Source organism: Myotis davidii, unplaced genomic scaffold, assembly GCF_000327345.1.
Source record: "Myotis davidii unplaced genomic scaffold, ASM32734v1 scaffold355, whole genome shotgun sequence".
NCBI classification, from domain to species: domain Eukaryota; kingdom Metazoa; phylum Chordata; class Mammalia; order Chiroptera; family Vespertilionidae; genus Myotis; species Myotis davidii.
Genome location: NW_006286818.1, coordinates 571,191 through 584,967, shown reverse-complemented (window position 1 = coordinate 584,967; position 13,777 = coordinate 571,191). Strand labels below are relative to the sequence as shown.

The following is a 13,777-nucleotide window of genomic DNA, read 5'->3' as shown; positions in this document are numbered from 1 at the left end:
CGGGGTTGGCAGTTGGTGCCCGGGAAAGACGACTGGGAGTGGGAGGGCAAGTGGCTTGGAATCCGGCCTGGTGCCTACCACCTGGATGCCCTGTGTACACAGAGGCGGCCGGGGCTGGGCGGGGCTGAGTGGGGCTGCCGGCTCACCTGGTTCCAACAATGACCCCCAAGGCCAGTGCTGAGGGTGTGCCCTTGTATGTGTATCTCCACTGGTGGGCAAAGCCGGGCCCGCGTGGGTGCAGGAGATGTGGGCTCACCCACGATCCACAGTCTCTGGGGCGGGAGGGACTTTTGGGAGAGACCCCCCCAGCCCCCACATCGGCCCCATTCATGCCAAATGCTCCCCTGATGCTGCTTGCTCCCTCCTGCTCCGGGCCACTCATCTCGGCTCTGACCGTGGCAATGAGAGCTGCACGCGGTGCTGGCAGCCTAGCGCAAGCATGTCAGACTCAAAGGCTGACACAAGCCCAATAAACAAGGTAGAAGTGTATGTGGGCTGCAAACAAACAAAAGCTTCAATTTTCATAGAAATGCAGGTTTATTTCGATAGAGACATGCTGAACACAAAGGGCTGAAACAAATGAGTCATTAACATAAAATAAAGGAACATTTTAATAACAATTAATATTTTTTCTTGAACATGAACTTACCAGACACTGAATAACCACACAAATTAATAAGCGTAACACAAATAAACCTATTTTTCTTGTTCTCCAAAAGTGAAATATTTCCTGCTGTGCACACCAAACAAGTCAGTCCAAGACTGATGACATGGCCATCGGCTGCTAAAATACTCGCTGCTGGTGTTAGTGGAGAGAAATGGTGCGCCTGCGCGTGCGGCTGTAAGGGAAATGGGTGCAGCACGATTGTAGTCATCGGTCATTAGCGCACGTACAACAGGATATTGTAAAAATTAAGTTACAAAATTTTTATTAAAACGTTTCCTACATACCGTTATATTGGCTGGGCCATAAAAGACTGTGGGCCACGAGTTTGACATGCTCGGCCTACGGTGCCCCCCAGTCCTGCAGGAAAACAGGCAGGACAAGGTGTCAGGAAACAGCACCCCAAAATAGTTTCAGCCAATGTCTACCGAGTGCCTGCTACGTTCACTCCATGATCTGCGTACAACTGCATGAAGTCGTGTTTGCTGCACCGAGGGGACCGAGCACAAACAAGCTGAGGAACTTTCCTGAACTTCGCTGCCCAGACTGGCAAAGCCGATTCAAAACCAGTCTCAGACTCCCCTCCTTGTGTCCCAGGCGCCACCCAAGGGTGAGGGTGCATGTATGTGCCTGTGTGTGTGTGTGTGCGCACGTGTGTTCACCAGTCCTGGGAAGCAGGGCTCAGCAGTGTGATTGGCAACTGGGAACAGAAATTGAGGAGACCAGGAACTCCCCTCTGCTCTCTCGTCCCTGCCCCTCACCCCTCCTACTCCATCACCACGGCCTTACCTTTGTCTGAGTTAAAAGTCATCTTCTGAGGACATGTGCATTCAGCGGTCTGAAGCAAGGAGCCCTGGGAGTGTCCAGGCCTAGCCAGGTGTGCGGCTGTGCTGGTGGGCAGATGGGGAATAAATGGATCCGTCTTTCTGCTCCATGACAGCCAAGGGGTCACGGCACATGCTTCAGAGTTTTATTTTTTACTAGAGGCCTGGTGCATGGATTTGTGCAGTGGTGGGGGGTCCCTCGGCCTGGTCTGCGGGGATGGGGCTGAAACCAGCTCTCCGACATTCCCTGAGGGGTCCTGGATTGCAAGAGGGCGGTTCTCGGGTGACACACCCAGGAATCCGGCTCCCTCCTCTCCGTCACCCAAGAACCACAGCTGCCAAGTCACCATAGCTTGGCAGCTCCTGTGATGAGCGTCTGCCCCCTGGTGGTCAATGTGCATCATAGCTACTGGTCACACAGTCGTAGGTTGATTTGCATATTAGGGTTTCATTATATAGGATGTTCAATTTCCATGGTATTATAAGAAATGTCAGGTTCACTGGTTGATCTCTTCCCGCCCTCCCAGCCCATTGTCTGTGTCCACGGCGGTCATCTATGCACACAGGTTCACTGGTTGATCTCTTCCCGCCCTCCCAGCCCATTGTCTGTGTCCACGGCGGTCATCTATGCACACAGGTTCACTGGTTGATCTCTTCCCGCCCTCCCTGCCTCCCCTCTGAGGTTCAACAGCCTCCTCATGCGTCTACGGCTCTGGGTCTGTTTTTGATCGTCAGTTTCTGTGATTCACTAGATTCACCTGTGAGTGAGATCACGTGGTGTTTGTCTTTCCTGATTGGCTCATCTCACTCAGCGTGGTACTCCCAGCCCCTCCATGCTGTGCAAAGGGTAAGTGTTCTCTCTTGTTTATCGCCACGCAGTAGCCATGGTGTAAATGTACCAGTCTTTTAATCCACTCACCTGCTCATGGGTACTCGGGCCGTTCCCTGGTTCAGAGCTTCATGTTCATTTTTATGTCTGGGCAGAGCTGGGTCGAGGCTGCCCCTTCTAATCTGTGCACAGGACGCCCCTGGGTGCTGCTCTCAGGAGCCCACTTGCTGCCCTGCCTTTGCCATGTGCTCTCGAGAATGAGGCTCGGGCCGAGAGGGCAGGGAGCGCACGCCAGCTGGGAGTCAGGGCACCGGGGTGCTGCCCGTGGCCCTGCCACCAGCATGGTGAGTGACTGTCAGGTCTTCGCTTCCCCCCTGGTGCATGGTCAGGGCCAGCGGGGGACGCGGGAGGTTGGCCAGCTAGGGAGGGACGCGGGAGGGCTCCAGGGCAGGTCTGGCCTGTCTCACTCAGTCCTGATTGGCGGATCCCAGCAGCAAGCTGACCTACCAGTCAAAGCATCTGTCATAGAGAGTGCATGTCATAGAGAGTGGTTGTCATAGAGAATGGTTGAGTGACGTTAGCATATCATTAGCATATTATGCTTTGGTTGATTGGCCAACTGGTCGACTGGACACTTAGCATATTAGGCTTTTATTATATACTAGTGGCCCGGTGCACAAAATTCATGCACGGGGGAGGGTGTGTTCCTCAGCCTGGCCTGCACCCTCTCCAATTTGGGACCCCTCGAAGGATGTCCTACTGCCAGTTTACAGGGATTGGCCCGCCCTGCCAGCCTGCTCCCCCCCCAACTGCCACCCGTCGCTGGCCTGCTTGCCCCAAATGCCCCCCTGCTGGCCTGCTCACTCCAAATTCTCCCTGCCCCCCGCTGTCCTGATCACCTCCAACTGACCCCCACTGATGGCCTGCTTGCCCTCAACTGGCCCCCCTGCTGGCCTGCTTACCCCCAATGGCCCCGCTCCCCACCAGCCTGATCTTGGCCTCTAACTGCCTCTACCTTAGCCCCACCACCATGGCTTTGTCCAGAAGAACATCTGGAAGGTCTCCTGGAAGGTCTCCCAGTCTAATTAGCATATAACTCTTTTATTAGTATAGATATATTTGTCTTTAAATATGATTATGATTGCAGATATGAGTAGGACCAGGTAAAACTTTATAGAATGGGCCTTTTATTACAGATGGTTTGCCATGAATGCATTTTTTCTAAAGAAGTAAAGATTACTTTAAAAATGTTTCAGGAAGACTTTGAGAAATTTACAATATCTGCTTTTCTTCCAAGAAAGTTGTCACTTTTATGCCAGAGTGAGAATTATTTGTATGCTTTGTATGTCAGCATTGGGCCACTGTGACTGGGGGGCACTTAGCTAGACTTGAGAGTAATTATCTTGCTCACTGGCTGGGAGGGAGGGTGTGAGGCAGAGGAGATAAATACTCGGTTCTGGATTATTCATAGATTGCTGACTTTCTGGATTGATTGTGCAAGCCCCTCCTTTTATTGATGTCCACCTTCTATTGACAGACATCTACCCTGGTAGGGAAATGAGATGAAACTCTCTTTCTTTTCATTGTAAAAAGCATTTGAATTCCTAAGGTGTGATAAGGCCACCCAACCATCCACAGTCAAGGTACACATTTTCATGGAGGGTGTTCCCACTCTTGAATAAATTAAAACAATTTTTTTCTTTTAATTTAAACTTTCTTCTATAACTGTTTTCTTGTTACTTAAAAGCTAGTTTTTTTGAAACTGCTTCCAAAGCTTTTCAAGCTATATATGTCCTTGGAATGAATTTATAAATAAGAATTGAGCCCGGCTGGTGTGACTAGGTGGCTTAGCATCGACCTATGAACCAGGAAGTCACAGTTTGATTCCAGGTCAGGCCACATGCCCAGGTTGTGGGCTTGATCCCCAGTACAAGGCGTGTAGGAGGCAGCCGATCAATGATTCTCTCTCATCATTGATGTTTCTATCTCTCTCGCTCTCCCTTCCTCTCTGAATCAGTAAGAATATATTTTAGAGAGAGAGAGAAAGAAGAGTATATATGTCTGTAAATAAGAAAACATGAATTTGATGCTCTTAGAAAGTCTTATTTTCTTTCATTAAAACCTGTGCAGTATAGGGGACTCCATAGGTTCTCTTAATTTGAAGAAAGTTAGAGGGAAAGGTACTAATTCAGAGTTCCTTGGGAAAATGTGTCACATATATTTTTTATGTTTATTTTTTTTAAAATCAAAACTGAAATATTTTCTCTTCAGAAAATATATTTGGATCTAAATATCTTCTATAATTTTAACCCTGAAATATCAATTTAAATATTTTATAAATGGTTGGGATGTTTGTTTTTTAAAATAAGTTAGGTTACTGGAGTTCTACATGTTACTGGATCACCTGGGGTAATTTTCTGATTGGAAAATTAAGAATTATAGTCAGAGGGGAGGACATGAGAATTTTTAAAGAACATATTCAATTTACTTTAGAAGCCGAACCTCTCTTATCATGTGACTTGTTTTAAATGTCTGTTAAACTATATTATCATAAGCATTGCTGCTACTGGGACAAACAGTGACAGTTGACCCAGGTCATTTGAATGTCCACTGTCTGTTTTAATTTGTATCATGAGGGACCTTAATTTGAATGTCAGTGATTGTTTCCGTTGCCAACTGCTTTCTTCCTTGCCAAGTAAGAGAGTTGTTGTGAACTCTTCAGTGATGCCTTCCCAGGATATTTGCAGCTGTGGTTGGGAAAAGTCATTTCATCCCCGACCTTTGCATGTCAGGTGCCGGGGTGCCGGGGTGCCGCCTGGCCTGTGCTCCGGCTCTCTCTCCCTCTGATCGCCATGGTGACCACAGGACACAGGCCAGGCCCCCGTGGCTCTTGCCTGCTGCCTGGGTTTTCGATCACTGTTCTTCCATCCTTCCCCTTTCGCCTCCCATCATTGTGCCTACGTATGCAAATTAACCGCCATCTTTGTTGGCAGTTAACCACCATCTTTGTTGGCAGTTAATTTGCATATCGCCCTGATTAGCCAATGGGAAGGGTAGCGGAGGTATGGTTAATTACCCTTTTTGTCTTTTATTAGATAGAACTAGAGATCCGGTGCATGAAAAATTTGTGCACTGGTTGCGGGGGTTGTTTCCTCAGCCTGGCCTGTCCCCTCTCACAGTCCAGGAGCTATCAGGGGATTCCTACTGATGGTTTAGGCCTGCTCTCCATGGGAAGCGGGCCTAAACCACAGTCTGGCCTCCCTCTGCGGGAGGTGACTGGGCTGATCAGGGGAAGGTGCCCCCATCACCCCGCTGCTGCTGCCACTGTCAGCCATGATGGCTCACAGCTGCCGGGGCTCTGGACTGCCTGAGCCCAAGGCCTTGCAGTCGTCGGGGTTCAAGGCTGCCTGAGCCCTGGGCCTCGCAGCTGCTGTGGCTTTGTCTGGACGTCTTCCAGACGTCCACCCTAATTAGCATTTACCCTTTTATTAGTATAGACTAGAGGCCCAGTGCATGAAAATTCGTGCACTTGGGGGGCGTGGTACCTCACCCTGGCCTGCGCCCTCTCATAGTCCAGGAGCCTTCAGGGGATGTCCTACTGATGGCTTAGGCCTACTCCCTGGAGCAGGCCTAAGCCACAGTTTGGCCTCCCTCTGCAGGAGATGACCGCATGGCCGATCAGGGGATGGCACCACCCCCATCACCCCAACCCATTACTGCTGTTGCTGCCAGCCTCCCTCTGTGGGAGGTGACCAGGTGGCCGATCAGGGGATGACAGTGCTGGCCAGCATGGCCCTGCCCCGCCCCCCCCCTAGTCCTCCTCTGCCAACTCTGGTTGCTGCTGCCTCCCCCGCTTCACTGTTCCCTCCCTCTGCCTGTTGGCACATGCCTTTGCTGGACTGCTGCCACCTGCTTGCTGGCCCCACCCCCTGCCAACTTGTCAGTTTGCATATTATGCTTTTATTATATAGGAGGATTCCTTATGCAATACCTTACCTCCCCATGATTGTTTTTACAATTGCTAATTTGTACTTCTTAATCCCTTCACCCTTTTCACCAATCCCCCCAGCCCTCCTCCCACCTGGCAACCATCAATTTGTTCTCTGCATCTATGAGTTTGTTTCTGTTTTGTTTGGTCATTTGTTTCTTAGATTCCACATGTAAGTGAAATCACATGGTATTTGTCTTTCTCTGACTTATTTCACTTAGCATAATGCCCTCTAGGTCCATTCATATTGTTGCAAGATTTCATTTTTTAAAAAATATTTTTTTAAATCTTCACCTGAGGATATGTTTATTGATTTTAGAGGAAGGGGAAGACAAAGGCAGAGAGAAAAACATCATTGTGAGAGCAAAACATTGATCGGTTGCCTCCTGTACTCACCCAGAATGGGGATCAAACCTGAAACTTAGGTATGTACCCTGACTGGGATTGAACCCATAACCTGTCAGTCTATGTCAGGGGTCCTCAAACTTTCCCCCAGTGCATGAATGTCGTGCACTGGGCCTCTAGTATATATATATTAGTGGCCCAGTGCACGAAATTCATGCATGGGAGGGACGGTGTCCCTCAGCCCGGCCTGCACCCTCTCCAATCTGAAACCCCTCAGAGGATGTTTGACTGCAGGCAGACATCCCTCTGGCCCCCAACTGCCACCCCTGCTGGCATGGCTACCCCCAACTGCCCCTCCCCCCTGCCAGCCTGATCTCCCCTAACTGCCTCTGCCTCGACCCCACCACCATGGCTTTGTCCAGAAGAATGCCCAGAAAGTCTTTCAGTCTAATTAGCATATTACTGTTTTATTAGTATAAATATACAGTCCCCCAAAATGTATACACACTTTGAGTAATTATTAATTCCAATGTTTATTTATCTTTAGATTTAACCCATTGGAATTAATAATTATTCAAAGTGTGTATACATTTTTTTTCTAAAATGTTTTTAAAATTGATTTCAGAGAGGAAGGGAGAGGGAGAGGGAGAGAAACATCAATGATGAGAGAGAATTGGCTGCCTCCTGCATGCCCCCTGCTGGGGATCAAGCCCAAAACCAGGGCATGTGCCCTGATTGGGAATTGAATCATGACCTCCTGGCTCTTGGGTCAACACTCAACTGCTGAGAAACACCAACTGTGCTGGGAACATTTTTTGGGACACCCTGTATATACAGCGGTGGGAAAAAGTACCCCAAAGGTTAATAATCTACACTAATAAAAGAGAAATATGTAAATTGACCATCATGTTGCAACGCCCACCAGCCAATCAGTATGCAAATTAGTGGGACAAATATGGTGGCGGCCAGGGAGCCAGCCGGAGCGGGCAGGAGGCTTGAGTTGCCCCTGATGATGGAGGAAGCCAAGCCTCCCACCCATCCTGGCCAACTGCTGAAGGAGGGGCCTGTGGACAGTGACAACGGAGTCAGCCTGAGTGTGGGAGGCTTGGGTCGCCCTGGGGCAGCCGCCGAGGGAGGGGCCTGCAAACAGCCCTCAGACCCTCACCCAGGCTGGCCATGCCCCCCCAGTGGGGGCCCTCACCCCATGGCGTGCCCAGCCTGCAAACTGCCCCAGCCCCTCGCCCAGGCCAGCACTGTCCCCAGTGGGGACCCCCACCCCAATGGGGGCATGGACAGCCTGTAAACCACCACAGGCCCCTTGCCCAGGCCACCCTGCCCCCCAAGGGAACCCCCACCCTGATCCGGGATACCCTTCAGGGCAAATCAGCCAGCCTCCACCCATGCACCAGGACTCTATAATAAAAGGGTAATATGCTAATTAGACTGGGAGACCTTCTCGACGTTCTTCTGGACAAAACCATGGTGGCAGGGCTGAGGTAGAGGTGGTTAGAGGCCAAGAGGGGAGGGCAGTTGTGGGTGATCAGGCCAGTGCGGGGGGCATTGTGGGTGATAAAGCTGTCAGCGGGGACAGTTGGGGGTGAGCAGGCTGGCAGGGGGAGCCTGTTGGGGGCAAGCAGGTCAGCATGCAGAGTGGTTAGGGGCAATCAGGCAGGCAGAGAGTTGAGTGGTAGGAGCCAGCAGTCCCGGATTGTGAGAGGGATGTCTCACTGCCGGTTTAGGTGTGATCGGGCCTAAACCGGCAGTTGGACATCCCTTGAGGGGTCCCAGATTGGAGAGGGTGCAGGCCAGGCTGAGGGACACGCCCATGCATGAATTTCATGCACTGGGCCAGTAGTAATAAATAATACAATAATAAATAAATAAATAAATAATAATACAAGAAAAAGTCTGTTTTGCATACCCATAACTGTAAATCTACTTTTGCCCACCCCTGAGTGTGTATCACATATTTTTTTAAAACTTTATTGTTGGCACATTACAGATATCTGCACTTCCCCCACTCTGCCCACCTCCACCAGCCCAGCCCCTCCCCTCGGCCATCAGCACACTGTTGACTGTGTCTGCTAGGCATTGTTCCTCTGGTGAATCCCTTCAATCAATTGCCTACTGATGGACACTTGGAATGTGTCAATGAACAGGGGTGCATACATCTTCTCCAATTATTATTTTGGATTTCCTCAGATAAATACCTGGAGGTGGAAATCCTGGGTCATGGAGTAGGTCTGCTTTTAATTTTTTGAGGAATCTCCACACTGCTTCCCACGGTGACTGCACCAATTTATAATTCCAGCAACAGCAGTCTTTTCTCCACATCCTCGCCAACAACTTGTTTGTTGATTTATTGATGAGAGCTGTTCTGGCAGGTGTGAGGTGGCATCTCATTGTGGTTTTAATTTGCATCTCTCTGATGATCAGTGACATTGAGCACCTTTTCGTATGTCTGTATGTCCTCTCTGGAGAAGAGTCTATTCAGGTCCTCTGTTTTTTACTTGGATTATTTGGTGTTGGGTGTTGAGCTTTCTGTGATCTTTATTAATAACTAGAGGCCTGGTGCATGAAAATTCATGCACTGGAGGGGGGTCCCTCAGCCTGTCCTGCCCTCTCTCACAGTCCGGGAGCCCTCAGGGTGGGAGACCAGGCGATCAGGGGAAGGTGATGCCCCATCACACCTCTGTTGCTGCCACTGCCGGCAGCGCAAGCCTCGGGTGGCCCTGGTGACCTGAGCCTCTGGCGGCCCTGGGTGGCTGGGGGGACTGGGGGACTCCGGAGGCAGGCAGGTTCAGCCTGCCATGCGCCTGCCGCCCTGGCAGGGCTGAGGGGACTGTGCGCCGCCATCTTGTGGCTGTGGGTGCCGCCATCTTTGAGGGCGGGGCAGTTGATTAGCATATTTCCTCCTTATTGCCTGTGGGCGCTGCCATTTTTGCAGCCTGCTGCTCAGTCATTTGGTCGTCCCTCACTAACCCCCTGCCGGCCTGGTCGCCTCGTGCAGCCTGTTTGATTGTCTGTTCGGTTGTTTCGGTTGCAACGGTCACTTAGGCTTTTATATATATAGATTTTGGACATTAACTCTTGTTGAATATGTCATTTGCAAACATCTTCTTTGATGCAGTAGGTTGCTTTTTTGTTTTGATTTCACAATACTTTACTTTGAGGTGCAAAAGCTTTTCAGTTTGATGTATTCCCACTGGTTTATTTTTGCTTTTGTTGTCTTTGCCTGAGAAGACACATCCACAGAGCCATGTCAGAGAGTGTACTGCCTGGCTTTCTTGTGGAGTTTGATGGTTTCAGGTCTTACATTTAAGTCTTTCACTTTGAGTTTATTTTTGTGTAGGCATGAGAGAGTGGTCTAATTCCCGCTGGGTCTGTCTTCCCAGTTTCCCCAGTGCCCCTCAGACCTGAACGTATTCATCTAATGGACTAGTGAAGGTTGGGTGAGGGGCATCACCCCCATCTGACAGATGGGAAACGGATGCACAGAGAAGCCCAATGTCTTGCCCAAGATCACCTTGCCAGCAGTAAAGACTATGAGATGCTTCCCATTTGGGCCTCTCGGGCTCTTGAAAGTTAGATCGAGTAGAGACAGATCTCTGACCCTCCCACTATTCAGGGAGGTGGGTGGTTGCTGAGGAGGGAGCTGGAGGCAAAGGGCTCTGGGAGAGAGGGAGCCATGGGAAGCTGTACTCAGGAGTGCAATTAACCAGAGTCGTACCTTTGTCACTGTGGCAAAAGCAGAAGCAGAGAGCAGGAAGCCAACGATGTCCATGCTTCATGTGGTGTCAGGCCATGCCCACTACGTAGAAATAAAGCCAGAGGTGGTCCATTTTAAGGCAAGACATGTAACCTGTAATGGAAAATTACTGCATGGCGGCCTGTGGATGGGACAAAGCTCAAGCACCTGGAAAGCCACCCCCTCCCCCTGGAAAACAGGATGCTAGAAAGAGCTCACCAGCAGGGAGCATGGGTCATGATGAATGAGGAAGTGGGGAAAGACGTATACTGTCAGAAGGCACGCACCCAGGAGGCCTCCGCCACAGGGACAGGGGGGTGGAGACAAGCCCAAGCCCACAGCCACTTTCTAAATAGCCTGGTAGGAAACTTAGGTGATATCTGGGAAGAGTATATGCCTCATAGTGCTCAGCCAATGAGGAACCGGGGAGGGAGTCAGACGCTGGGGAAAAACTCGCTGTAAACACCGGGGTGTGCCTGCCCACCAGACACCTGGTCTTGCAAGACCACCAATAAAAGTTTCACGTTCGCCAGCTGGGTCTCACAAGCTGGATCCGCCAAGCAGTGGGGCAGTGTGTGTGTGTGTGAGTGGTATGTGTGGGGTGTGTATGGTGTGTGTGTGTGTGGTGTGGTGTGGTGTGGTGTTGTGTGTGTTGTGTGTGGTGTGTGAGGTGTGTGTGGTGTGTGAGGTGTGTGTGTGTGTGAGGTGTGTGTGGTGTGTGTGGTGTGTGTGGTGTGTGAGAGGTGTGTGTGGTGTGAGTGCTGTGTGTGTTGTGTGTTGCATGTGTGTGTGGTGTGTGTGTGTGAGGTGTGAGTGGTGTGTGTGGTATGAGTGCTTGGTGTGTGGTGTGTGTGGTATGTGAGTGGTGTGTGTGTGGTGTGAGTGGTGTGTGTGGTGTGTGTGTGTGAGTGGTATGTGTGGTGTGTGTATGGTGTGTGGTGTGTGTGATGTCATGTGTGGTGTGAGTGTGGTGTGTGTGGTGTGTGTGGTGTGTGTGGTGTGCGGTGTGTGGTATGTGTGGTGTGTGTGTAGTGTGTGTGGTTTTTGTGTGTGTGCGGTGTGTGCGGTGTGTGGTGTGTGTGTATGTGATGTGGTGTGTGTGTGTGGGTGTATGTGTGAGGTGTGTGGTGTGTGTGGTGTGTGTGGTATGAGTGCTTTGTGTGTGGTGAGTGGCGTGTGTGTGGTGTGAGTGGCGTGTGTGTGGTGTGCGGTGTGTGATGTGTGTGGTGTGGTGTGTGTATGGCGTGTGGTGTGTGTGGTGTGTGATGTCATGTGTGTGGTGTGTGTGTGTTGTGTGTGTGTGTGGTGTTTGTGTGTGTGTTGTGTGGTGTTTGTGTGTGTGTGGTGTGTGTGGTGTGTGTATGTGTGTGGTGTTTGTGTGTGTTGTGTGTTGTGTGTGTGTGCGGTGTGTGTGGTATGTGTATGTGTGTGGTGTGTGTGCTGTGTGTGTTTATGGTATGTGTGTGTTGTGTTGTGTATGTGGTGCGTGTGTGGTTTGTGTGGTGTGTTTGTGGTGTTTGTGTGTGTGGTGTGTTTGTGTGTGATGTGTGTGGTTTGTGTGTGTAGTGTGTGTGTGTGGTGTGTTTGTATGTGTGTGTGTTGTGTGTGTGGTGTGCAGTGTGTGTGTGGTGTGTGTGTGTGTGGTGTGTGTGTGGTGTGTGTGGTGTTTGTGTTGTGTGTGTGGTGTGTGTGTATTGTGTGTGGGGTGTATGTGTGTGTGTGTGTGTGTGTGTGTGTGTGTGACACCTACAATTGGGCAGGTCCTGGCGGGGCTCTCAGAGAAGGTGGGGCGTTCTACTCTGAGCAGGCACTCAGCTCATTTCCTCTGAGCCCTGTTGCTGGTAGCAATGGGAAGGTCACCTGCAGGGGTAGCTGGGAGGAGGCTGATGGGAAGGTCACCTGCAGGGCATAGCTGGGAGGAGGCTGATGGGAAGGTCACCTGCAGGAGTAGCTGGGAGGAGGCTGATGGGAAGGTCACCTGCAGGGCATAGCTGGGAGGAGGCTGATGGGAAGGTCACCTGCAGGAGTAGCTGGGAGGAGGCTGATGGGAAGGTCACCTGCAGGGCATAGCTGGGAGGAGGCTGATGGGAAGGTCACCTGCAGGGGTAGCTGGGAGGAGGCTGATGCTCTGGTGAGCTCAGGGCCGGGCTCCAGGTGGACCTGGTGGAGGTTGGGTTGCCTGCACCGGCTGAGGCAGAACTGGGGTGGGCGGAGGTCCAGGCTGGGCCTCCAGGCGGCTCTGGTGCAGCTGCAGGTTGAGAAGCCTTGGGCTGTGGAACCAGACCATCGCGGAGTCTGGGCTGCCTGTAGCGACTTGAGCCAGTGAAGCAGAGGCAGGGAGAACAGCAGGTCGCCCACAGGAAGCTGCTCTGCCTCCCCCACCCCACCCCCCGCTGCTGTATTGGGTAGAAGGACAAAAACCAGGGGGAAGTAGACAAATGGGCAGTTTACAGGTAATGGGGCTGGAGCTTTGCAAAGGCCTATGGGTAAGCAAAGGTCTGCGGGTAAGCAAAGGCCTGTGGGTAAGCAAAGGCCTGCGGGTAAGCAAAGGCTGGGGCCTTGACGGGCTGGGGGCTCTGGTCTCTGCAATGAGGCTGCTCGTCTTTCATGATCACAGGCAGCTCCTGGTGGGGGGATGGGCCGCATTCCCAGGTGAGCCCCGGCTCCCAGCAGGTGAGCATGCGCCTCTGCAACCAGAACAGCAATCCCGGCCACAGAGCAGGACTCGCCTTCCTCACAGTCGTTCCGTTTCTGCCCCTGTCAATCCTCTCTGCACACTGGCAGCAACCCTGGGCCCATAATTGGGTACCCCCCTCCCCCAGGCTGGTGGAAGGTGCCCGGCTGGCTGGGCTGGGCCGGTCCAGGTGCTGCTGGACTGCAGTGAGGACAGGACCCTGCGTCTCCGTTTTCCATGATCTCCCAGCAGCTAGGTGCTCCGTAAGGTTTGCTGCATCAGTGAGAGGAAGAAGGAGCCATCATCCAGGCGTTTGCCTTCTCTCCAGATCCACTTCCTGCCTTTCTGGGCCCTGGTTTGTGACCTAGGGAACTACATTTCCCAGGTTCCCTTGCCTCTAAGCCTTGGAGCCAATCAGAGCCACGGGAGATGGGAGCCTAGGAGGAGGGGGAAGCCGGGATATTTCTTCCCTCTCCTGCTATCAGCCTGGGCTCCTCTTGGTGCCTGGTGATCCCTCCCTCCAGGGCCGTGGCTCCAGCTCCGTCTGCTGCCTGAGCCTCAGCCTGGAACCCTCAGCCCCCAGAGGGGCAGCTTCCTGCGGCTGCTAATCTCTGGGTGTCCTACCTCTTCTGTCCCCTGTGCAAACTGAAAGGCGGCCGGGAGGAGGAGTCTGGCCGCTGGGCTCTGGGATCCCTCCGCGCCCGC

The 13,777-nt window shown here is 51.8% G+C and overlaps 1 long non-coding RNA gene across 1 annotated transcript; it reads right to left on the bottom strand.

The window, feature by feature from the left end:
- Positions 1 to 9,720: 9,720 nt before the first annotated feature.
- On the bottom strand, positions 9,721 to 12,706 carry LOC107182279. Its single transcript, XR_001512995.1, has 2 exons — positions 12,496 to 12,706; positions 9,721 to 10,512 (listed from the first exon to the last, which is right to left on the bottom strand). It is a non-coding gene; the product is annotated as an uncharacterized LOC107182279 (long non-coding RNA).
- Positions 12,707 to 13,777: the final 1,071 nt, after the last annotated feature.